The sequence below is a fragment of the Oryctolagus cuniculus genome, chromosome 13 (assembly GCF_964237555.1).
Source record: "Oryctolagus cuniculus chromosome 13, mOryCun1.1, whole genome shotgun sequence".
In the NCBI taxonomy this organism is placed as follows: Eukaryota; Metazoa; Chordata; class Mammalia; order Lagomorpha; family Leporidae; genus Oryctolagus; species Oryctolagus cuniculus.
This window is the reverse complement of record NC_091444.1, coordinates 58,203,600-58,229,928: the sequence shown is the minus strand read 5'-3', so window position 1 is coordinate 58,229,928 and position 26,329 is coordinate 58,203,600. Positions and strand designations below refer to the sequence as shown.

The 26,329-nt window shown below is 37.8% G+C and overlaps 1 protein-coding gene and 1 non-coding gene across 6 annotated transcripts in view; one reads left to right on the top strand and one right to left on the bottom strand.

Moving 5' to 3' along the window:
• Positions 1-26,329, top strand: part of CHRM3 (cholinergic receptor muscarinic 3) — a 613,309-nt gene that overhangs the window by 90,276 nt on the left and 496,704 nt on the right. The gene's annotated exons all lie outside the window — the stretch shown is intronic.
• On the bottom strand, positions 4,220-4,403 carry LOC127483656 (U2 spliceosomal RNA). Its single transcript, XR_007910081.1, has one exon. It is a non-coding gene; the product is annotated as a U2 spliceosomal RNA (small nuclear RNA).

Sequence of the window (26,329 nt, the reverse complement as noted above, 5' to 3'; positions counted from 1 at the left end):
GGCGGAGGATTAGCCAATTGAGCCACGGCACCGGCCCGCGGGTAGACATTTGACCCAGTGACGAAGACTCCATTTGGGATGCCCATACCCAATATCAGAGTGTCTGAAGTCAAGTCTCAACTTTTGCTTTTGGTTCCAGCTTCTTGGTAATGTGCACCTTTGGGGATGGGAGGGGGGCAATAGGCAGCATGTTTTGGTTCAAGTAGTTGGGTCCTGACCACCCATATGGGAGACCCAAGTTGAGTTCCAGGCTCCTGATTTTGGCCTGGTCCATTAGTAGCTCTTGGGGGCATTTGAAGAATGAATGAGTAGATGGAAGAAATCTGTGTGCCTTTGTGTCTCTTTTTAACTAGAAGTTTTGAAAAGAGCAGACAAGTCAATCAGTGCTACTTGAAAAACTGGGTATACATAAAAACAAAGAAAATTTTTTAGTTTATTGCCTCACACCAACTTAGAAATGACATCCAAGCCATTAAATACTAGCTTTTAAAAAAAGGAATACAAGATGCAGAATGTCTTTATCAACATAGGAAATATGGACCTTTATTACACAAGATGCAAAAATCAGACAATTTTTTAAAAAGACCGATACATTTAAGCATATTTGCAACACACAAAGAAAGATAGTAAATGGAGCAAGAAGTTAGAGCTTGCAAAAAATTCACCCGCAACACACACAGCTGACCTAGGACTGGCATTCTTAGAATATGTAGAAAATTCTTAGAGCAGTAAAAAGACAACCCAGTGGAAAAGTGGAAAGAGACAACAGACATTTCATGTAAGTGATTGTTGAAATGTTTGCAAAATTGGGAAGCAGGTAGTGCCTTCATGCCATGGTTGGAGGTGAGCAATTTTGTATACTTAACTCAAAATTACTGTATAATTTAGAATTATACAGTAAAGCACTTTTACTACTAGGTGTTGATGTTTTAATGGCAACTTTGTTTATACTAATGAAAAAAATGGAAACAACTTAAATAGTACTCAGTGAGAGATGAGATAAATAAATTATGATATGTGGGTAACATGGAATATCATAAATGATTGGAATTTGGCTCAGATGTCAACCTGGATAAATGTGTCTTCCAAAAAGATCTAGCAAAAGCAAATAGAAATTTCAGAGGGAGACAGTGTTACACCATTTCTATATTGTTACTTGTAAGTAATATGTATTTTTATGTAGACATATGTCTTCAGTAACTTTCAAAAGTGCCTGGGTATGATAGTAAATACCAAATTTAGAATAGCTTAACGAGAAAAAAGAGAAAAAATAATGTTACTGAGGGCTTTGGTGAAATCTTCCTTGTTTTATTAGATAAAAATAGCTGAATCAAGATAAAATGCTGATTTGAAAGACCTGAGGGTCGAATATAGATTTTTCAATATTACATGCTAAGAAACAAAAGGGGGGGAATGCTAGTAAAATGGAGCCGTCTTATCTGTGACACAATTCATGCCATGGACGCCATCTTGGGCTCTGGCCCCTGTCACCATTTCTTTAAGCGAGGTGACCCAACCACACGTTTCAGCTCTACCCCCACCCTAATGGGATTTGCTGTTCCTATTTCCCTTTCCTCTGCAAAGGTATAATAGCACCTGCTTCCCGCACCTGTGGCTCTCCTGATTGCTCTTTCTCACTCTCTTGTCTTCTCCCCCTGGCCCACTGGACTTCCCCAACCTGACAATAAACCTTTCCCTTAAAAAAATTACATGCATTATATTACATATCATTATGACACTTCTTAGTACAAAAGAAGAAATAAGATCATCATCCATATAAAGGTGATCCATATAAAGATGCTCAATTTTACTTGAAGGGTACCACCTAAAACATTGAAGAGTACCACCTAAAACATTAAGCTGTGATTTGTACTTGTAAATTAGAAAAACCTTTCATTCAACAATTACTAGCAAGTATATATTGAAAAACACTCTCACAAACTAGATAGTAACTGTGAACTGTTAGAGATTTTGAAAATTAATAGAACACTTCTTTTGCTTCTTATCCTTTCCTCTGTCTAGTTCTGTAACTGTGTTTGTAAATATTAAAAAATGCGTTCCTACATATTTGGACAGCATACACAATCATAATAATCTAAAAGTAGGAAAATGTCTTTTAAAAATTTTTATTAATATAAATGGAACATACTTCATGTGTTTCATAGGTATAATTCTAAGATAACCATACCTCTCCCCCTCCCCATTTCCCTCCCTCCATTCTTCCTTCATCTCTTTCTTTTATTTCTTTAATTTTTCCAAAAACAGTTTCAGTCCACTCTGTAGTCATAGGCTGAATGTAAAAATAAACATTAAATTCAACAAACAAAAAGTACAAAGACAACAGTTCCACATTGAGTGTAAATATATGCATCATCTATATACACTTTGTTGGTGTGCATTTGGGTACAGTTGTGTATATGGGAATTTTTGCTAATTTGGTTTTTCCACCGTGTTTTCACCATGTCATCAGCATTTGGAATGGTGACTGAGGTCTAGTTTTATTCAGTTAATAATTGTAGAATAGTATATTATGGAAATGGAATAAGAAATGAACAATTTAAAAAAAAACAAGCTTTGAGAATTAATGCAATCATGGGCAATTTGAGGCAAACCAATTCAATGTGATAAACTGAAATAATACTTTCATAAGTGGAATTTGTTCCAGAGGGTGGGATAATGTATAGAAAACCTAATTAGTCATCAAGAAGGAGGCTCCCTTCCAAAAATTACTGAAAATTATTTAATTCATTAGTAAGAATTTTTGACAATCATAAACCAATATAATTTTACAATGTTAGAACATATTCACTGTAATAAAACAAAAGTAAAATAGACATGTAAATAAGCTTGTAACACATGGTGCAATTTTGGATTGAAAGCAGAGCCACTGATGCTGCCTACTTACAAGAATGAAGTCAAGCAAAATTTTCATGCCTGTGTTTTGAGGCACCAAAGTACCAAACAGAGATCCACAATTATGAAGAAATTTTCTGAAGAACAAGAAAACAATTAGAAAATGGGGAGAATGTTTCTAAGTAAAATTAAGTAGACAAAGTCACGTATAGTCTGGTTAAGGGATAACTACATAGGAAAAACCATATTTTATTTGTGAAGGGCATATATAAACAAGAATGTGACCTGTAGAAATCAAAATTGTATTACCAAAAAGGATTTTTAAACATTAATAATTTTATTAATACTAACTGTTGCATTATGTTTGCGGACTATAACCTTGATAGGGTGTGACAAAATACAGCATTTTACTTCTGTGGTCTTTGTTCTCAAAACCCATAACCCCACTTTAACCATGAGAAAAACATCAGATAAATTCTAATTGTGAGAAGAGAAGAAGAGTTTTACAAACTATCTGAGTAGTCCTAACCAAAACTACAAGGATATCAAAAACAAGCCAAGAGGAATCGAAGGCGAATTGGTGACCAAATGTATTGTGATATCCTGAATGGGATCCTGTAACGGGAAAAGATATTAATTAAAAACTAAACACATAGTAATAAATGATAGGCTTTAGTTAATAATATATCAATATTAATTCATTGTAAAAATTTTCACAATACTAATGTAACATGAGTGAAAACTAGCTTGGGGTATATAAAAACATTATAGTTTATCTTCTCAGTTTTTCTATATAAAATTTCTAAAATTTTTAAGGTTGCTTTTTAACATTGGTAACTGGGTGTACATGTTTAGATTGTCTATATGTCTTCAAAATATACTAAACATGTATAGGCTTCAATATTGAAAATAATGCCATGGGGTGGGGAAGGAGTGTTGTGGTTGGAGGATTGTGGAGAAATTATCCATTTTCTTTTATAATCATTAATGTTCTTCCTCAGAAATGACCATCTACTTTTACACTGAAAGTAGAGAAATTAAAAACATTCTTCTGGACTTTGAAAAAACAATAGTTTCTAGGAAGAATCTTTTTTCTTATTGTTATTAACTGTCTTTGGAAAAAAGCTAACCACTCAGCGGTTATGCTATTACATGGACCTGCATTGTGAATGAACAAAATTGCTGGCTCATCTCTCACAGTCTTTCTTAGGAACAAATTGAATGGCTTTTTTCACATCTGTTGTCATATTGCAGAAATCTATGCATAAAGTCCCTAAGTGAGATGTCTTCCCTATTGAAATATGTCAGTGAAGATGCAGATAAAGATGTGGATGTGGTTTTGAATAAAAATAGATTATCTGCAATATTGGGGAAGAGAAAAAACTTGATTGTAAAAAGTATGTTCACTATATTTTAAAAAAAAAATGCTCAGCATTTTTCTTCAAACTCACTGCAGAAATACCTCTAAATTGAAATGATCCCATTTTTGATTGACAAAATATTAAAGGAACAATACTACACTTGATCTTAACCAAAAGCCAAGAAGCGATTCGGATCTGGCTAAAAAACCCATGGGAGTATTTCAGGCATGGAAAGCCAAGACACTGTGGGAAAAAAAACAACAACAACAACAACAAAAAAAACAAAACAACAACAACAACAAAAAGAACCTAAATGAAAGATCTCTGTGAGTGGGATCCCAGCGGAAAACACGGGCCATCAAAGAAGGAGGTACCTTTCTTTGAAGGGAGGAGAGAACTTCCACTTTGACTATGGCCTTGTCTAAATAAGATCGGAGTCTGTGAACTCAAAAAGCTTCCAAAGCCTTGGCACCTCATGACAAGAGCCTCAGGTGATTACTGACATCATAAATAAGAGTGTCAATTGTTAAATCAACAACAGGAGTCACTGTGCACCTACTCCTTATGTGGGATCTCTGTCCTTAATGTGTTGTACTATGTGAATCGATGGTATAACTAGTTCTCAAACAGTACTTTACACTTTATGTTTCTGTGTGGGTGCAAACTGTTGAAATCTTTATTTAATATATACTAAATTGATCTTCTGTATATAAAGATAATTGAAAATGAATCTTGATGAAGAATGGGATGGGAGAGGGAGTCGGGGAGGGGATGGTTGAGGATGGGAGGGTGGTTATGAGGGGAAAAAGTCACTATAATCCAAAAGTTGTACTTTGAAAATTTTTATTTATTAAATAAAAGTTTAAAAAATTTTAGAGCCTAAAAAAATCTAAATAAAAAATTGAAGGATACACTGAAGTATAATAAAAAATATATGAAACACAGGAAAAAATTCAGATAACTCTCAAGGAAATGGAAAACATAAAATCCTTTTAAGATGATGAGATGAGGGGCCGGCGCTGTGGCACAGCGGGTTAAAGCCTCAGCCTGCAGCGCCCGCATCCAGTATGAGTGCCTGTTCAAGTCCCAGCTGCTCCACTTCCAATCCAGCTCTCTGCTATGGCCTGGGAAAGCAGCAGAGGATGGCCCAAGTCCTTGAGTTCCTGTACTCGCGTGGGAGACCTGGAGGAAGCTCCTGGCTTTGGATCAGCTCAGCTCTAGCCGCGCTGTCATTTGGGAGTGAACCAGTGGATGGAAGACCTCTCTATCTGGCTCTACCTCACTCTGTAACTTTGTCTTTCAAATAAATAAAATTAATCTTAAAAAAAAAAACAAAGATGAAGGGATGAGTGATTTAGAAAGCTGGACCTGAAGACTGTCCAGGGTAGGAGTAATCTGGTCTTTGCAATCAGGACAAGAAAAGGTATAGAGGCAAAAACAACATGACAAATTCAGGAAAATCGAAGTAATTCCTTATAACCTGAGATATGATTAAAGCAAGCAGAATAATTGTGGAACACGTTAAAACCCTGATCAAATCATTTATTAGCTATATCAGTTGAGCAAGTTAATTTATTTAGTCTTTGAATGTTTTGGTTTCCAACTCCAAAACTGAAGCAAGGCTAGCAGTAATCTTGTAAAGGTGTACAGATTGGAAAGTTAATAGAATGAGAGTACTCTGGTAAGTGCTTAGGGAAATTCCAGTTGAGGTAAAGAAACAGAGTGGCAACCATCCTAACAAGGGTGTGCTGTAGTGTATCACAGACTGCTGGATCCACCTGAGACCTGGCAAAGCAAAGAAACTTAAAATGAAAATCCAGGAAGTAATTTACCCCTTCCCCAGCTACGTGCTGTTTGGGAGAAACAGCAAAGAAAAGAAGAATCTGGTGTTGTGGGGTAAGAAGGAACCATTTATATTTTAATAAACAACATCTGTGTGAAATCTATTGCAGTTTAGAGTCCCAGCCACACAGTGAATCTGAACCCATCAGCCCCTTCCGTTTACTGATTGTATGGCATGTTTTCAAGTGCAAGGTTGAAGGCACAGATGGAAAGATGAGACATACACAGAAAGCTAATAAATCCAATTATGGAAGTTGGGGGGCTGGCATTGTTGCGTATGCAGCAGGTTAAGCAGCTGCCTGTAGTGCCAGCATTCCATAGAAGCCCAGGTTCTAGTTATGGATATTCCACTTCCATTCCATCTCCCTGCTAATACGCCTAGGAAAGCAGCCAAAGATGGCCTGAGTGGTTGGACCCCTGCCACCCATGTGGGAGATGCAGATGAAGTTCCAGGCTCTTGGCTTCCACCTGGCCCAGCCCTGGCCATTGTAGCCTTTTGGAGAATGAACCAGTGGTTGGAAGATTCTCATTCATTCATTCATTCTCATTCTCTTTGTTTCTGTCTCTCTCACTCCCCTCCACACTCTTCTTCTCCCTTCTCTGTGTAACTCTACCTTTAAAAAAATAAATCTTTTGGGAAAAAAGATGCCTTTCTGAAAAAAAAAATGTTGAGGTCTTCACTGGTTGTCAGTACTAGGCTAGGAGAGTAGCAATAAAGTTGAAAGAAAGCACCCTAGACTTCACCAGCTGTAGGGAGTTACTGCTTAAGCCTTTTACTGGGACAGGAATGCAGTGAGTCTCCCATATCTCCACGGGTCTTCTACTCTGTGCACAGCAGAGGCTGATTGAAGCTGGGCATGGATGAAAGAGAGGGTGCAACATGTAGTTAGCCAAGAGTAGGACCAGAGAGAAAGTGAATTCCCCAGTGACACAAAAAGCTGTTATTGTTAGAAAAAAAGACAAAAGAGCTCCCACAGTGGGAGAAGCAGGTGGCTGGGCTACAAGCAAAGAGAAATTTCTCAAGTTTTGCTGGGGTTAAGTTCTCAAGTCCTGATTAAAGTCCTGATTCACTTCCTACCGCATGCTGCCACCAGTGGTTATCTGAACTGAAGATGTGAAAATCTCAAATTTAGTAAAGATGGAATCATTCCCACACTAGCAGCTTGACAAAAGAAAAGTTGCATCCATTTCTGGGGAGACCATGTTAACTTCCACCAACATTAGTCTTTGCACATAATCTTCAGCATACAGTTGACAGAATAAAATGTTGCAGCAAAAGAGAAGTGACATACAGTCAAAAGAAGAGTCAATAGAAACACATCTAGGAATGATACAGATGTCAGCATTATTAGGCAAGTAATTTAAAATACCTTTCATATTCTAAAAGATCTATAAAGGACAGTGTGAACCATCACATGAGGAATTTCAGCAGTGCCAATAAAAAAAAAATCAAAGGAAATGCAGTAGAAAAACATAAGATCTGAAGAATTAATTTTGTGATTGAAAGAATAAAGAATTACAATCAGTGAGCTTTAAGGTGGAAGTATAGAAATTTCCTAGACTAAACCACAAATAGGAAGTAAAGAAGAAAAAAAAATTAACAGAATACCAGAGAACTGTGAGACAATATGAAGCATCTGGATTTATTATTATTGAAATTGCTTGGGGCCAGCACTGTGGTGTAGAATGTCAAGCCTCCACCTACAGTGTGAGCAGCCCATATGGGCACCATTTCAAGTCCCAGCTGTCCACCTCCAATCCAGCTCCCTGCTGATGCTCCTGGGAAAGCAGTAGAAGATGGCCCAAGTATTTGGGCCCCTGAACCCACGTGGGAGACCCAGAAGATGCTCCTGGCTCCAGACCCGGCCATTTGGGGAATGAACCAGCAGATGGAAGACCTCTCTCTGTGTGTCTCCCTCTGTCTTTCTCTGTAACTCTGCCTTCCAGATAAGTAAAATATTAAAAAAAAATGCTTTAGGAAAGAAAAAATAGACAAAAGAAATACTTGAATGAATAATGGCCTATTTTCCTCCCAAATTAAGCAAACACAGTAGCTTACAGATTCCATAGCAAGCTAAATGCAAGAAAACGCTTACATACATCATTATTAAAGTTCTGTCACCTAAGATAAGCAAAAAATCATAAAAGCCAGCTAGAAAAGGAAAGACATATGTTCTACAGGATAGCAAAAGAGAAGACAGCTAATTTCACGTCAGACTCAATGGAGACCAAAGGCAATGGAACTACATTTTCAGTGTGCAAGAAAATATATGTCCATCTGAATTCAGCACCTAGAGAAAGTAATTGAAACATGAGTATTAATCATTATTAGACATGCCAAAGCTAATTTTTCATAACCAATTTGCATGAAATGAAATGCTGAATGGAAATAATACCAGATGGAAACTCGGATTGATGAAATAGAATGAAGAACAACAAAGAGGAGTAAACATTTATGAGAAAAAAAGAATTGTTATGTAAGAGTACATTAAAAATTCATTGAAAATGAAATTAAAAGATAAATCTCTTTTGGTGCATTTTTAAAAGTCTAGGCATAAAATGGGTCTACAAAGAGTTAATAAAAATGTGTACTATGAAAAGAGTTTTTGCACCAAAATAATTTCACTTTCTGTCAAGTTTTAGAAAGTTTATTTTATAGAAATATGGGTATGCATGCATGTGTGTGTATATATACATACAGTGACTTTTGTCCTTATTTTTATCTCTAAAACTTATTAGATGTTTAAACTTAACACACTCTGAGATTTATAGTACATAAAGCACATCTCACATAGTAATACCATTCGAGAAATCTAGGCAATTAAATTTATTGATTGTTTTCTCTGTGCCACCTAACTCACCCATTTAACTCAGTTGATCCTATAGTCAACCTTATGTTATAGAATAGGAAACAGGCTTAGGTGAGTGAAGTAACTTGCATAGTATTATATGAGCACTAAAGTGCAAAGTGAGAATTTCAGTCCTTGTCTGCACATATTCCAAGATATATGGATAACTTAATATTGTTTTTGTGAGCAGAAGATATATTGGATTATGGTGTTTTTATTCATTTGTGTTCAATTGAAAGGGGTAGATTTAAGTATGGTAACTTGAAGCAATATGTATGAATATAGTTGAATACAGTGACAATAGGATGTTTCCAGCTGTGTGTGTGTATTGCTTTTGTGCACAAACTTGCATGCACAGAATATCTCTTAACAGTATAAAAGAACTGCTAACGGGTTCCTGAGTTTAGGGTGAAGTAGTTTCAGATTTTACAGGACCTTTTCAATGCACATATTTTTTTGCTTTCCTGCTTCACGTGCTGTTGGTGCTGTTAAAATTTTTACCACATGCTAAGACATCTACTTTTGATTTTAAGAAGCTTTTTATTTTTTTTTATTTTTTTATTTTATTTTTTTTTTTTGGCAGGCAGAGTGGATAGTGAGAGAGAGAGAGAGAGACAGAGAGAAAGGTCTTCCTTTGCCGTTGGTTCACCCTCCAATGGCCGCCACGGCCAGCGCACCGTGCTGATCCAAAGGCAGGAGCCAGGTGCTTCTCCTGGTCTCCCGTGGGGTGCAGGGCCCAAGCACTTGGGCCATCCTCCACTGCACTCCCTGGCCACAGCAGAGAGCTGGCCTGGAAGAGGGGCAACCGGGACAGAATCTGGTGCCCTGACCGGGACTAGAACCCGGTGTGCCGGCGCCGCAAGGCGGAGGATTAGCCTAGTGAGCCGCGGCGCCGGCTTTATGATTTTAAGAAGCTTTTTAAACAGCTAAGACCTTTGCTCAATTCACTGCACTAAGATAGAGGACTCAAAACAACTTTTTGGGAAGGAGGGCTTTTTTTCCTTTTCTTTTGATTTGACAAAAGGTCTGGTGTGTAGGCACAATTATTTGTTTAACTTTCAATTAAAAGGATGTTGATGGTGTTGAAGAGTGGGGTTTTATTGAAATATTGGTATAAGAGACCATCACCCAGGTAAATGAGACAGTTCAGAGTAATATATAATGTAGAAGTTAATATTTGAACAGATACTTACTGGATAGGTAGTATTATGGGGGCTGAAATGTAATGTTTATCATTCTAGGCAGCAAGAATTGTACTTTCATGGAAGGGGAAATAGAAAAGTGTAGATCGAGTCTTGTGGAGGAAATAATAAGTGGGAGGTAAATTGGTGCCCTGTTGTGGAGGGAAGAATTGCATGTGCACAAGGAGTACCCCAGAAATAGAAAGATTAATCCAGCAGAGTTCTTCCTTTCAAGTTAAGTTTTGAACTTGGTCCTTTTTTCCATTGTGAAGTCTTTATTTTCATTTTTTCTTTTATGCTCTCCCAGCTAGCCTCCCCTAGGCTCTTATTCAACTTCTTTGTCTTTTCCCTTACTCTCCTGTTTTTTTCTGGTGATTATGCCTCTGCCTTGGGTGTGGCACTAACACCCATGTGCTTTTCTGAGTTGCTCTGCTTACAGAAAAAGTGTTTTCCATACTGCTGTTGCGTATATCACTTTTTGCATGACTGTTTTGAATTTCTCTGTAAATGGACATGCAGCTGTGTTGGGAATCACTGTGGTTCTTTAGGGGAGAAAAGTTCCCCCAGAACTGGAAGCCAGAAAATGGTGATTTTCACATTTCTGTTCCCCAGAGTAGGGGACTAAGCTGATAAGGCAGCATATTAGTACTCCGGGTAAGCTAGAGTTTCTTCTGTTGGCAAAACCAAGTCAACTTTATAATATAGAATACTCTTCTTATCCCTACCCTGGCCCCTATCCCCAATTCACTTGCCTAATTCCTATTCACTCTTAATATCTCTGATTAATTCATATTTCCTCCAAGGAGCCTTCTCTGATACCCATACCTAAGTTGTTCCCACATGGCTCTGAACTGGGTTGCAATTGTCTGTCTTATGCTCCACTGGGTTATAAATGTAATTATTTGTATCATATCTGCCATATTTTGGCCAAGACCTGTTTTATTGGCTAGAAATTAATAGGCCCACAGTAAGTATTTGTTAAATCATTGAATCAGTAATGAGATATAAAAATTTAAGAAAATGTTTTGTATTTTTTTCATGAAGTTGAATTCCTCAGAAATATTTTCATGTCTTTGTTTTTTTAATTTTTTCTTTTGATTCTACAGTATCCTCTCCCCTCTCCCCTCTTCTGGAAGTTGCTGTGTTAAGGCTGATGTCATAATCACATCTACAAAAGACACTCTTTGAATCAATTGGGTCTTTTTAGGCTCACTCTTTCTTTTGGGCTTATTGCCTTCAAAAGTAAATTGGAAAGGGAAAGAGAATTTTGAGGACACTTGGGTTAGCACTGTGTAATTAACAGACTCGTTAAAGTGTTTGAAAAAGATTACTTGACAGTAAGCCTGTGTTACAGGCCTTACACCTGTGACACACCTTTTGTACATTTTCCACATTCTAATTAATCTAGCACTCATTGCACAGGAAGATATTAAAGTTTCACTGATTGTCCCAGAGGAAGATGCTCGCATGGTCATGCTAAACTGCTCTTCTGTAGCTTCTGTAATACTAACCAACCATAGACTGCTTGGCTTTCCACTTCTGGTCCTTCATTGTCCTTGTGCAGTCTTAGACAAGGCCAATCAGTAAGGGACTTTACGCTAAGCCTGAGCCCAAGTTGCCCAAAATTGTCCCTCAGAAGAGTGAATTCGCAGGAATAAGTGGAAGTGGTTTGCCCTTCTTTTGCAAAGCTGCTTCAGCTGTGAAATCGTTTTGACAAGATGATTTGTCATATGCTTGACATCTTTCTTCTTTTTTTAATGAGGAAGTGACTGGAAGATAATTCAATCTGAAATGCTGCCACCTACGTAGCTAGAGATTAATTGGATACTGTCTGAAAAATTATATGAGCACCTCAGAGACAAAGTCTTAAGTAAACAGAAGATGGTATTAGTAAAGTAGAGACAAATCGTGGCCCTTCCCTGTCTATTTAACCAGGCTGTGGATAAACGGTTATGCCTACTTTTAGGATAATCTTTAACTGCCTATGATGATAATGTGATATCACATAAATGTGGATTATATAGAACCAGGATATTATTGTCTCTTTATAATACAGTTATTGATTTAACAGTCTTTCTCTTGGATGCTTCTTTTTTTTCTTACAGGAAGGAAAACAATAATTTAACAACCATAACTTTGTGGGAAAACAATGGTATTAATAAATACGTAGTTTTCTTTCAGTATTGAAATAGCCTCTCAATATCTCCAAAAGAACTTTATTTTCAAATGTTCCTGGGTTATTACTCCAGCATGGATGGTACAGTTATTTGAAAGTCAGACATGGAGACAGGGTAGGAGTTGATGTTGTAGAGGGTGGGCATCCTGTACTGACAGTAGCAATAGCCAATGGCCCGATGCAGAATTCAGTTATGAAGTGCCCTCCACCCCAGCTTCTGTAATCTAAGAAGACAAAAGAACAAAGACTTCATATAAAATAAAGCTCTAACAGGGAATATGTAAGCTCTAATTTATACATTTTTATAAATATATACTTTTTCCTATCCAGTTTTGTTGAAGAAAATTTGGTAGAAGAAGATGCTTACTTACACACAGGACAATCTTGAAATCATTGAATTTTGCTAAAAATTTCCCCTGTTCATATGCCTTTCAGGTTCATCAGTGGGTTTTAATATTTTTAATATTCTGAAAGACAGCATTAATCTGATCTATTATACTTACCTATTTTTAGCAAGCTGTGAGCATTTACCTTCAGTTATGTTAGAGTTCTTGGAAACCCAGCTATTCCCCGTTTATTTGTTGTGTCCTGCATTTTAGGACTAGGATGTGAAAGCTCATCTTCCTACAGCAGTCACAGAGTAGATTAGGAGTTTGCTTTTCCATATGTGAGCTTAGTCTTGTCAGTCTCAGGGAATATGCTGCCATTCATTTTTTTTTTCCTTGAAATAGGCAGCATTTTTTTTTCTTGCTCTTCCTCTCTTTGATATGAGATAGGAGAACAGAAAACTGTTTCTCTACTAAGGAAAAACAGAAATTCCTGGTCAGTGACAAATAGTAAATGTCATTTGGCTGCGGTATTGAGAGCATCAGAGGATGATGGGGGGGCAAGATCTGCTCCCAACACGTAATATTTTCATCCAGCTAGTAGCATTATTTTCAAGTTCTTTAATATTGCTTGCAAAAGTTTATATTTTTTCTTTATAATCCATTCAAAATTACCTTCCCTTTTCTGTCTTCACCAAGTACCCACCTAACACTACTCCTTAAACTAAGGCAGTGAGTTTTTTGTTTTTGTTCATTCAAAGAGATAACTTGGGTGTGCTCACTGTGTGCTGAACACCTTGTGAAATGCTTGGGACAGGTAGGGGAATGAGTCACATTCCCACATCCTGATTCCCATTCTGTTGTCTCTTGGTGCAACTATTCCTCCCTGAATGCTGGGTTTATCATTCTCAGTTTCTGTATTGATCTTGCCTCGCCTCTAGCAACAGCTATAAATCCCTGTTGATACCACATGCATTGTAAACTGTTTAGCCTGGTCTCTAAGGCAGTGCTCAGTCTGGCTGTCATCTGACCTTTTCTTCATTCATTTATCATCATGACTACTGTGAATAGGGTGGTCACCATATCATAGCTCCCTATTTGCACCTCCACAAACCCCCTCCACTGTGAATTCCTTTCACTCCCAATTGTTGACCAACCTTCACCTCTGGGCTCTCCAAGAAAAATGGAAATATCTAAGGGAGCTTGCTCATGACGTGATTTTGAACAGGAATTGGCAAACTTTTTCTGTAAAAGACCAATTAGTAAATATTTTAAGCTTTTCAAGCCATATGATGCGTGTTGCTGCTACTCAGGTTTATGATTATGTCATGAAAGAAGCCAAACAATGTAAATGAAAGTGTGACTATGCCTCAATAAAGCTGTATTTACAAACCAGTGACTCATGGGCTGAAATTTACCTACTCATGACTTAGAATAGCCTCTCCTACTTCTGTGTTCCTGAACTTTCTGCTGTCTGATGCTTGCTTATCGCCACCATCAGAAAAATTCTTTCGAATTAGCTATCCCTTTCAGATCCAGTGTCATGGTGCAGGGGTAACCCCTATAATAAGATGGGAAATTCATGGATAGTGGGACAAAATATCATTCTTCTTTATATCCCTGCATTCTGTAATATTGATTGAATGAAAATAGGAAAAAGTGTTCTATGTCACTAAAGTGTGTATGTTTTGATTTTCATTGCAATTCCCAATTTCTAATTAGAACTTACTGAGCAAAGTAGTAAAAGAGTAAATTCTTGTTCTACTTATGCTACCTTCTCTTCCTCCCAAATATGTAAATTGATTCAGAAAAGGAAAGCCATTATATGTAGAATGTTTTACACAGTCAGTAAACTCAAAGTAGATGTGTGTAAAGGAATGCTTATTTTTTGTTTATTTATTTTTAAGATTTATTTATTTTAGAGGCAAAGTTACAGTGGGAAGATCTTCCATCCTCTGTTTCATTCCCAGATGGCCCCTAGGAGCCTGAAACTCTGTCTGGGTCTCCCATGTAGGTGGCAGGGTCCCAAGCACTTGGACCACCTTCTGCTGCTTTTCCAGGCACATTAGCAGGGAGTTCGATCAGAAGTGAAGCAGTCAGGTCACGAACGAATGCCCTTATGGGATCCTGGGGTCTCTGGCAGTGGCTTACCTACTGCACCACAATGCCAGCTCCAAAGGGCCCTTATTTAAAACATTAAAGTATGAAGGATATTGGGCTCAGATAATAGTTTGGGAACATGTACAGCCTCCATTGGTAACACAGTACAATCAGGCCATTTCCATCTATTTGAGCTTCCTTAAACGGGAGGAATCAGTGCACTGTATTGGCATGATTTGATACGTATCTCCAGAACCTGCTTGAACAATTGTGTTAATAAGAGGTCGTGGATGATCTGACTTTGTATATGGCTTAGTATGTGGAGGTGTTTGTGTGGAGGTGGGGGGACCTTTTTTCATTTCTTCTTATGCAGTAGAGTATAGTGCTAAAAAAGAGGTGTTGAAGATATACTCTGAGTTCAAGTCCCACCTCTTCCCTTACTCATAATGGAAACTTCAGCAAGTTATTTAGTCTCTTGGCATAATATATAAAAATAATTATTTGTATTCATAGGGCAGTCCTGGGGATTAAGTGCATGAAAATGTGTTATGTAGCTAACACTATTATCTAGTAAGTGCTCAATAGATGTTAGTTAAAACTTGTGTTCCTTTTACTGGGTAATCAATTACTGATTGATTTTATTTCAAAAATGACAATTCTGGTTGTTATTGCAATGTCTCCAGGAGTGAATGAAACTCTAGTGTACGTGTAGCAGCTGTTTAACATAAAACTCAACATTGCAAACTTCAGTTTTTAAGAACAGAAACTGAATGTCAAAAATGTTAAGAAACTTGTTTGTTTGCTAATAGCTGTTTTAATATAAAACACTGTTGTAGAGTTTTCTTTTGCTGAAATGTATGGTTTTATTCCAGTGTTTCTAAGTGTACTTATGAAGAAAGTCCAAAGAACAAACAAATTAAGCCTCAGTGGGAGAGACTTTGGGGCCCTTATGCTCTGTAGTGGTCTGTACGTCTATCTCCTCTACTATAGTGGAGGCTGCTCAGAGACATGCACTTTTGGACTCTGGCCCTGAGCACAAAATCAATCAATCAATATTTCTTGACTGGAATGCATTGTGTTTGTGTTACTTTTTAAATGTTGCCTACCCCTTTGCCATCTAAAGATTTCTAGGTTGTTTTGAAAGCCACGTAGGAGGGAGCTCAGGGAAGCAAGTTCTATAATAGTGAATGTTGGCCAACTCTCACACGCCCCTAACTACGTGACAGACACTGATCCAAGTGTGTGGAATGTATTAACTTGTTTGATCCAGATAGTGGCCCTATGAAGTAGATCCTGTCACTGGAATTATCTTGGTTGTGATGAAATGGACTGGGGCTGTTTACTGGGTCTCTTCAAAACTTTATGCTGTTTACGAAACAGAATAGCCCTGAGAACTCAGCATTGCAAACTTCAGTTTTTAAGAACAGAAACTGAATGTCAAAAATATTAAGAAACTTCTTTGTTTGCTAATAGCTGAAATGACAATAGAATACAGATTTAATGCTTTTCCAATAAGTGAAGGATTTTACAAAGAATAACAATAAGAAGCAAAAGACGTTTAGAAATGGCTTCTTTTAATATCAGAGTATTTACAAACACACAATTGGTGAGATTACATGTTACTGATTTGTTAGTAATTTTCATGTAGATTTACACAAATTGGCCGTTTCTCACTGAGGTCTACAGGATCCATCTGGACAACTGCACTTTATTATCTGGAGAATTTTGTCTCTTGTTGGTAATCCAGACACAACGGGCAAAACTTTAGTTTGTAGGTCATTTTCTTTTATCATAGCTATTGCAACTCTGTCAGACAAGTGAAAAAATCTCCCCATCCTGTACTGAAAATAATCTCAGCTAAATTAGTCTGTGGGGAGTTGGTCTGATCACATACCTGTAAGACAGAGGGTATTTAGATTAGAAATTTTGTGAAAATTTTGAAAAATAGCTTTAAATCATTATAGGGAACATAGCCAAGCACACAATAGGGATTTCAAAAGCAATAAGGATGATAAAAGCAAGTTTTATACTGAATTAATAAACTCCTGGACAGAAAATGAAAATCTCTACCTATAATATGCTTTATTTCTGTAACTATGTATAAGGAGGAAGGGCAAGTCAAACCCTGAGCATGACTTTGGCCCAGATGAAGTCAGTTAATCCAGATACTGCCTTGTATTAATATCCAGTATAGTTCTGAAATGAAATTACTAATGATAAAAACACTAATTTAGTCAGACCGAATCCCTATTATGTGCACCTAATGTAGACAGTTAATATTGAATATACTCATACATGAAGACATATACAGACATGACATGTAAGCAACTTACTGAATATATTTCTGTAGTTCAGATTTCCCTCATTCTTTCTTTAGAGAGCCTTTCTTTAGACAGAGAAATGACATCTTTGTCCGGGTACCTTTGGATCATCTCTCTTGATCTTCTATTGATGCATTCTTCGGTATTTTTCAGTGTTTAATTCTCTATATCTGTCTGCACTGAGATAGTCATTTTCTCATATCACAGCTTTTATTCAAGCAGAAAAAATATTTTCAAACTCTCTGCAGCTTTTTAAAAATTCACATACTAGGTACAGGTTAGTCAAGTATTCCCTTGCTTCTCGGGTAGTGAGTTTTCCATCAATTCTTGATACCCACAGTGAGGGTTACACCTATTTTCTTAGACTAGAACTCAGAGAAATGCATTCTGATATTAGAATCATTCCCACTTTTAAGCATCAAATATGAGGCAAAAGGCAAGACCAGGAAGATTGACCAAAAAGTGGACTTGTAGCGCTTTCTTCCCTCTAAGCCTTCCTTTGAGCCTGCATCTCTCCCACCACTCCTTGGATGTGAAAATTTAGCCACTTTTTCTGTGAGCCACTCACTCAATCCAAACTCTAAAATGTTTGTTAGTAAGCAAAGCTGGCTTGTGCCATGTTCCTGTGTATTCTCTCTGGGGTCAGAGCTGGATAGAGGCAGGGCAGTATAGAAAAAATAAGCAGTTTGTGCTTGGGAGTCAGCTTGCATCCCTTGAACAGGTCTTTGCTCTTTGGTTTCTCTAGCCATGAGATCTCACACTGCTGATTGAATTGTGAAGCTTCAGTTTCCTCAGGCATATCATGGGGGAGAGAGGTTGATAGGAACAATTTCTATTATGAGACAAATGGACAAATTTCCACAAAATTCCCAGCACTCAGTAGATATTGAGATATTGCTGTTCATTCCTGAATATCACATCTTAGATTTCTCTTCTACAAAAAAGGTAACTCTGTCTTCTAGAGTTCATTTTATATTTATTTCTCCCTACTTTTGTCAGCCTTTAGAGCAAAGGCATATAAAGAATATCTGCTGTCATTGTGAGGCTGTAGGGACTGGGGATTCTGCAGAGATTTCCCTATTACTGCTAACGAAAGCCTGCCGTGGGTATGTGGGAATCCAAGGACACTCATCTTTCATCACAGTCTCTAAAATGAAGCCTTTGCTGCTTATTTGCTGCAGTGTCTGTTTCTCTTTTTCTCTTTTCCTTATAGATGTAGAGATCATTGAAGGGGCAAGACAGATGAAAATGGCTTAATGGTGCCAACTGATGGTAGGCCCCAGAAGCTGGCCGTAGGATGAAAAGTATTACATCCAACCTACATGCTTGGGGAGGCAAAACTGATTACCTGTGTTAAAAGTTTCACCCCATACCATATTCATTCACAGTTTTATGAGCTTATTTTTAACTTTTTATAAGCTTCAGGTTCTTCATTGTTAAACATATGGAATATCTACCCTATAGATTCTTTGAGATATTAAAGATATCTACATAACTGATACAGTAAGATTCATAAATTTTATCATAAATAACATGCTTATATATAGTATAGTATATGCATTATATAAAAAGTTGACATTTTACATATAAATAATGTATTTGTAAAATAAAAATTACAACTCTTACCTCATTTATCTCCACATTATACCAGGATTTGATCTTGAACATTTCCTTGAGGTGCTATGTACAATTCTGCAATATAGGTGAAGTATTTTGACCATAACTTTGCACAAAGTTTTATCTGTCTACTATAATACAGTCCGAAGCTTTGGATTTTTAAAAAGCATGTTTTGTTAACATTCTGCAATGAAACCCTCCGTGGTTGAATCACTGATACCTGCTGAAGAGAGTTGCTGCTGGATCTGTTCTTTCTCCTTATTGCCTTAGAAAATTGCACTTCTCAGGCAGGCTTCCTTCCTATGTGGGCATACTCAGACCCAAACTAGACCTCTTATGCTTTTAGGAGTGAGCATTTTGAGTTGGATGTGTTTAGAATTACTAGACAGACCAAGAAAATGCATTTGCATTTAAGTACCCAAGTTCAATCTAGTGAAAGCAATAACCAAAATCATGTTTTGCAGAATAAATTAGGAGAGAAAAGTTATCTCAAGGAGTGTCCATGGGAAGTAACATTTTTGGGAAGTTGTTGGTGATGATGATGAGAGTCAGTGATGATGAGAGTGACCTTTCTTTGATCACTTGGTATAGGTGCTCATCCCTCTGACTTGGAAATTACTCTTCATTTTATTTCCTGGTCTCCAGGGACTGTAAAAGATTGAATAACATAAATCGAGTTTTAATTGACTTTAGAAAACATAAATCAGTAAGTAGAACAGAGTACAATTTCCCATGAGGAGCAGTAATGACAGGTAGTGTCTTGGCAGTAATGACAGAGACTGGGGATCATAGAGCCCTATAACACACAAAGTGTGCTGCGTTCATGTCTACTTGTGCTTCTTCTGTTTTCCCTCTTGCCTGACTATAGGCCAACTCCCAGGACTTGACTTGAATGAAATAGGACACAGTATTTCTGCATGGTCTTCTTTTCCTTCTATTGCAGTGACTGCTTTGAAAGAATGCTGAAAGATTGAGAGATGTGCAGATACTCATTTTTTAATGACTTTTTTTCTGTCCCCTCTCTTTCACATAGGTAACAGGAGAGAGGTAAGTGGGAGTTTAAATGCAAGATAAGTATCGGTGATGAAACTTGAGAAGGAAGGAGACCATTGTTAATGCTTTCAGGGAGTTGGGAGAAGAAACTTAATATGGGTTTTATACAAATATTAAAAATAATCACAGCAGTACAGGCAATTAGCCAATTTGAGTGGACATGGCCATACAGCTAGAGCAGAGATTCTGCCCTGTCACACATTAGATATCTAGGGCAAATTTCTACAGTGTATCAGCATAGAAGCCAGGATCAACTGTGTAGCCTAATAGCCCAGATATCAGTGCCTGTCAAGACATGCTTTTTTTGGTAGAGGTAAAAAAGAAAATCTTAAAAATACCAGGCTTTTATTGCAAACACTAAGGATTTAATTTGTAAAGATGTTGGTGGTTTGGAGAGTTTGAAATACCTGGTGAGTCTACTTTCCTGCTAGTGCAGACCCTGGGAGTCAGTGACGTTGGCTCATATGGTTGGGTTCCTGCCACCCACATGGAGACCTGGATTGTATTTCCAAGCCCCTGGCCCAGGTCTATTGTGGACATTTGGGATGCTCTCTTTTTCTCTCTTTCTGCCTCTCAAAAAAAAAAAAAAAAAAAAAAACTAGCACATTAAGTATTACTTGTAACATGCATTCTTACCTTTTTTAGTCACTCTTTTTGCTTTTTTAAGATAACCTAGTTACAAATATAGATTGCAAGGAATAGTTTAAGAAAATTTAATTTAAATAATTTTATTACTAATGCATACTCCATCGTTTTGTGTAGTGTAAATTTCAAAACACTGTTGGACCCACAGAAGACTACAACTTTGCTTTATTAATAAACAAAATATGAAAGAATTAACCATAATGGACTTTCTGGGAGCTTGTGTGAAAACTGTTACTCTGACAACAGATTATAAATCATTGATATAATAGATGTCACCTTAATATCATGAACTGGAATGTAGGTGTGGCAAAACCTGATGTATTTTTTGTATAAACTAACTTCTAAGAGTTATGTATATATGCATTTCCCTATTGCTCTTCTAGAGACCAGACATTTAATCCAACTTCAGTAGATTAGTGCCCGGATGGGGGTGTTTGCAAGCTGCTATCCAGTTTTGCCTTTGAAATATATTGCTTCATCTTTGCCTCTTCTGTAATGTGCTGTAGCTGTTTTATATGTAGATCTTCCCTCCTCTTAGAGGCAATCACCTTTATAACCTCTTAAGTGATGAGCAACTTAGCAGACTCTTGGGAACTGCTAGGATCGAATTTGCTTTCACAGCTGAGATCTTTTAGCTTTGCAAGTCAAAAGTTCACATTGGGGAATGGCTAGAAATGACATGGGAACCTTCCTAACATGGTATGTTACCTCTGATGATCCCTTGATTTAGAAGGGATTTGGCTTTTATATTGAAGGGAGCAGGTGGTGTTATCTCATGCCCTTAAGGAGGTACAGATAAAGGACTTTGTCATTCAAACTAAGAGTATATTTCCCCCAGGAGGATCAGGATTAGTCTTTCACTGAAACATTTTTTTCTTTAATGATTTATTTATTTATTTGAAAGAGTGACAGGGAGAGACAAAGAAAAAAACCTTCCATCCACTGGTTCACTCTCCAAATTGTTGCAACAGGCTAGGCTGGAATTCCATCTGGGTCTCCCATGTGGGTGGCAGGGGCCCAGGTACTTGGTCCGTCATTCTCTGCTTTCTCTGGTGCATTAGCAGGGAGCTCGATTGAAAGCAGAGCAGCAGTAGCATGAACAGGCACTGCAGTGTGGGATACTGGCCTCACAAGTGGTGACTTAACCTGCTGCACCAGTATAGATCCCACAGGAGTGGTTTGGAAATTAGCTTTTCTGGGTAGGTATTTTGAGCAGAGGGGTGAGTTATTCATGAATGGATTCACTCACTAAACACATACTGAATGCTTTGCTGTATGTTGCACAAAAGAATATTGAGATGCAGAAATACAAGTTCCTTCTAATGGCTTGGAGTTAGACTGGAGATTTAGATTAGGATGAATTCTGCAAGGATTGAAAGATTGTACATTTTATTTTATTTTTTAAGGATTTATTTATTTATTTATTCAAAAGTCAGTTACACAGAGAGGAGAGAGAGAGAGAGAGAGAGAGGTCTTCCATCCGATGATACACTCCCCAATTGGCCGCAACAGCCAGAGCTGCACTGATCCAAAGCTAGAAGCCAGGAGCCTCCTCCGGGTCTCCCACGTGGGTGCAGGGGCCCAAGGACTTGGGCCATCTTCCACCACCTTCCCAGGCCATAGCAGAGAGCCGGATTGGAAGAGGAGCAGCCGGCACTAGAACTGGCACCCATATGAAATACTGGTGCTTCAGGCCAGGGTGTTAATCCACAGCACCACAGCACTGGCCCCAAAAGATTATAAATTTAAAACAGAAATGTTACAGTCTGTTTCATCCTACTTGAACTGTGCCAGTACTACTGCCCTCATGAAGAGGTAAAGACGGTGTCCCTTGAACCTGGAGAGACCCTGTGGCTGTCATTGGCTAGTAGGTGGAGTGGAAGTAACTCCTGAGACCCTACCATAGAATAGCCTCCTGGCTGTATTGAAATGCACAGACTGGGAACCCAACCACCGTGCTGTGAAGAAGATGACCAAAAGCAGCCTGAGCAGAAGCTCACATGGAGGTAAAGCACGACCTCCAGCCCTCCATCACAGTGGAGCTCCCAGCTGGCAGCCAGGTGCGTGGGCCATCTTGCAGGCGGATTCTCCGGCCCCCTGTCAAGCTGCATGAGTCCACCCCACTAGAACAGAGAAGGGCAGTTCTCACGGAGCCCCCCCACCCCCCACTGCGCACCTGTGAAGGAAAGGAAGGATTGCTGTTGTCTAGGAACTCCAAATGAGGGTGGGATTTGATAAAAGCTCAGCCTTTCCACCCATATATGGTCAACTTCCATTCACCAGTGTTTATCATCTATGCCTAAATTCCTGCAAAACTAGCATCTTTTTGCCTTTTACTTGTTATACTCTATTTGGTGAGGAAGTAAGCCATTGATTATAATGTAAATTGAAAATATGTTATCTCAAAAACTAAAGAAGGAATGAAGGAAGAGAAAGTCATTCTATCCTTAATGTTGTACCTGTGAACTATATTGAATTTGTTGAAAGCCAAAAAAAAACCTAAAAATTTTGAAAATCAAAAAAATTTAAAAACCTAAGATTGTTTAGCAGCTCACTGACAGTGCAGTATTTTCTAGGCCTCTGGATTGTCTCAGGTTTTTAATCAGAATAATACTGTCATAAATGTCTTATAAATAATTTTGAAAGTTAAAACTCATTTTTATTTTTCTTACTGATCATATAGCAGTAGTCATTTTAATTCATATAATTTTATATGTAATTTTCTACATTATAGTATATCATAATGCATTAATAGATATGTAGTACTTATAATTGGTTTCAATAAACTATAGTTTCACAGTAACTAAAAAGGCACTGTTTATCACCTCTGTATGTTGAGATAATTCTTGACCTCTCTTTGTGTTCATTTCATGAGTTTTAAAACTGGGGATTGTATTAGAATTTACCCGTTGGTGTTGTATGAAATGAGTAGAATTAACATGAAGTACAGTACCCCAGATGTAGTTAGTATACAGTAACTGTTGATGATTTTTAATAAGATTTGTTTTACATATTTGAAGTGGCTGTATATAGAGAGGAAGGGACAGAGAAAAAGAGATCTTCTATCTGCTGGTTCAGTCCCCATATGGCCACAGTGGCCAAGGCTGGAACAGTCCAAAACCTGGAGCCTGGAATTCCATCATGGTCTCCCATGTCAGTGGTAGAGCCTCAACCACTTGGACCATCTTGAACTGCTTTCCCAGGTGCATTGGCAGGGAGCTGTATTGGAAGTTGAGCAACCGGGATTCAAACCAGTGATCATATTGGATGCCAGTGTCCCAGGTGACAGCTTAGTCTGCTGCACTACCATGCCAGCCCTGATGACTGTTTGTGTAATGAAAATGAAAGTGATGAAAACAAATTGGCTTATGTGATTTATGTATTACATTAATTTTTTTATTAGTTTAAAAGGCAAAAAGAGAGAGAGATATCTTACATCTGTTGTTTTATATCCCAAACACCTGCAAAAGCTGGGGCTGGGCCAGGTAAAAGCCAGGAGCCAAGAACCCAATCCAGGTTCCTATGTGTACAGCAGGGGCTCAGCTAGTTGAGCCAGCAGCTCCTGCCTCCTAGGGTGTGCATTAGCAGCAAGGTGGAATCTTCAGGAGCAGAGCCAGGACTTGAACCCAGGGACTCCAGTCCAGATTACGTGTTTTCACAAGCAGTGTCCAAACTGCTTTGCCAAACGTCTGTCTCTGTAGTCCCATTTTCAGTGATGTATTTATGGCCCTGTTTGTGTTAATAGACTATTCGTGGAATTCAGGAACTGATCTCATTTATTTTTGTGTTTGAAGCACAGTGGTGCTTGTTGGACTGTTGAAGAACAGGCATGAGAGAGCACAAGAGAAAATCTATTTTAGAGCAGTGGGCTTAGCAAGTGAAGGGGATATCCCTATAAGAGTCCCTGAGACTGTGCGCTTTGTGTTTGAGAAAGGCAGAGATTTGAGTGATAAATGAAAACACACTGGAGAAATCTCCATGGTATATGACTGATAAGAACACAAGGCAGAATGCAGTAATTATTTCAAAGAAAATGCCATTGAGCCCAAGGCAGAAAATATTAATTCAGTTGGGGAAGGCAAAAACAGTTTACAGAGAAGGGGACAACAGATAAGCTTCTCCTTTAAGTCATGGCATCTTTGGAAATAACAGTTAATCATATTTATATTTATTTCCCAAAGAAAAAATTTAAATCAGTTCTCTTAAGTTAGTATTCAGAGAAATAAAAGAGGTGAAGCTACACATTTTCCATTTAAAAGCAGTGAATAGTTGAATATGGAAGGGCGGCCTTGACATGAGCAGTTCTGGATAATGACGTGGGGCCTCAACCTGCATGTCTTGATATTTTCTGAAACTTGGGTGAACTATCATGAATGTTAAAAATTCTCATGAAATTTCAGTAATATGAACCTAAAGAAATCCCTTGTTCTTAACATCTGAACTGTGTGACCAGCTCTACTTTGGTTATGCATCAGTGATTTTGTTGATCTTGCTTGCAATTTAATACTTGTAATATTCTAAGATTTAGGGTAAAAATGACTGTATATCTTTGGTCTGTCTTCTTTCTCAACTCATAGATGTGTAGTTTATACACTTCTCTACTTCAAGCATAATGAGCGGTAAACTACTTTTTTAATTCCAGTGTACACATGTTTATGTCATCTGATTATTTACAAAGTATTTTTGACCTGATGGGTATCCAGTGTATAATTATTGATCAGTTGAGCCATAAATAAATATCAAATGAGCTCCTTTATAATCCTAACTCTATCTCTGAATAGTTACATTGTGACAGGGGATGAATCACTCAATCTTCTTCAGTTTCAGGGTTCTTTTTTTCATGTACTGAACTATCAACTCCTTAGATAGTTGATTTGTGTATTGAGATGATGACTTGGAAAATGTGGAGAAAAAAATCACCTTTTTACATGAGCTGCAAGCAGTGAGGAAGACTAGGAAAAGCAGGAATCTATTTCAAAAGAAATTGTTCCAAAATCATATGTTGGTTACACAGTGAAAACCTCAAACTGTGTAAAATGTTTGCAGCCTTAATGCACAGTTACTGGGAATTCAAACCATGTACTCCCATGATAAAGAATTTGTAACTTTGCTTCTACCCACAAAGCCTTCAAAATAAAGCTTGTATTTTCTCAATTTAGCTAAAGTATCAAATGAAGATGTGCAGGGGACAAGTACATCTATTTTATGAATCCTATTTATTGAGAAATTATTATTTCTCATTACCCTGTCTTGGATGCTTTATATCAAGAATATTTGTTGCTCTTGGTAATCAGATCTTCTGATGACCCTGAAATTATTTAAATACTGTCAATGGGAATACAAAATTACATGTTATTTTCACTTATATACAGAGGAAAGGTGTCCTAGAATTTCCATCCAAAAGCACCCTTGTCTGTGACTCGGAGAAAATCTGTATATAAAACACTTGGAAGCATTTCCCTTAAGGTGCACCTGGAGTTGATTTCCGTGTGATGACTGCAGCCAAGAACCGTCCAAGCTTTTGGGATCATGTAGAATCATGTCTGTTAACATAGAAGTGATGACCCTGTAAGTGGAGAAAGAAACATTTAAAAAAATTTTTTGTATGTACCTCATAAATACATTAGGAACATATTAATTCTTCCCACCATACCTGCCCTCCCACCCTTCTTCCTCTTCCCTCTCTAGTTTAGTCTGAGAAAGAAAAAGGAAGAAAAAAAGAAAATGAAACTATAACTTAGGAGCATAATGATATCCTCCACTTAATAGACTAAAAGGAAGTGATTCTTGAGAGCAAGTGTTACTATTGATTCTCATGACTCTTTGGAGACAGAGGTCCTGCATGGGAAGTTAATGCACAGTGACTCTTGCTGTTTATTTAACAGTTCTCACTCTTAGGTATGATGTCAGTGAACACCCAAGGCTCTTGACATGAGTTGTCTGGGCCATGGAAGCCTTTGGATCCACTAGCTTGACAAGGCCTTGAGAAAACCATGCTCTTGAGA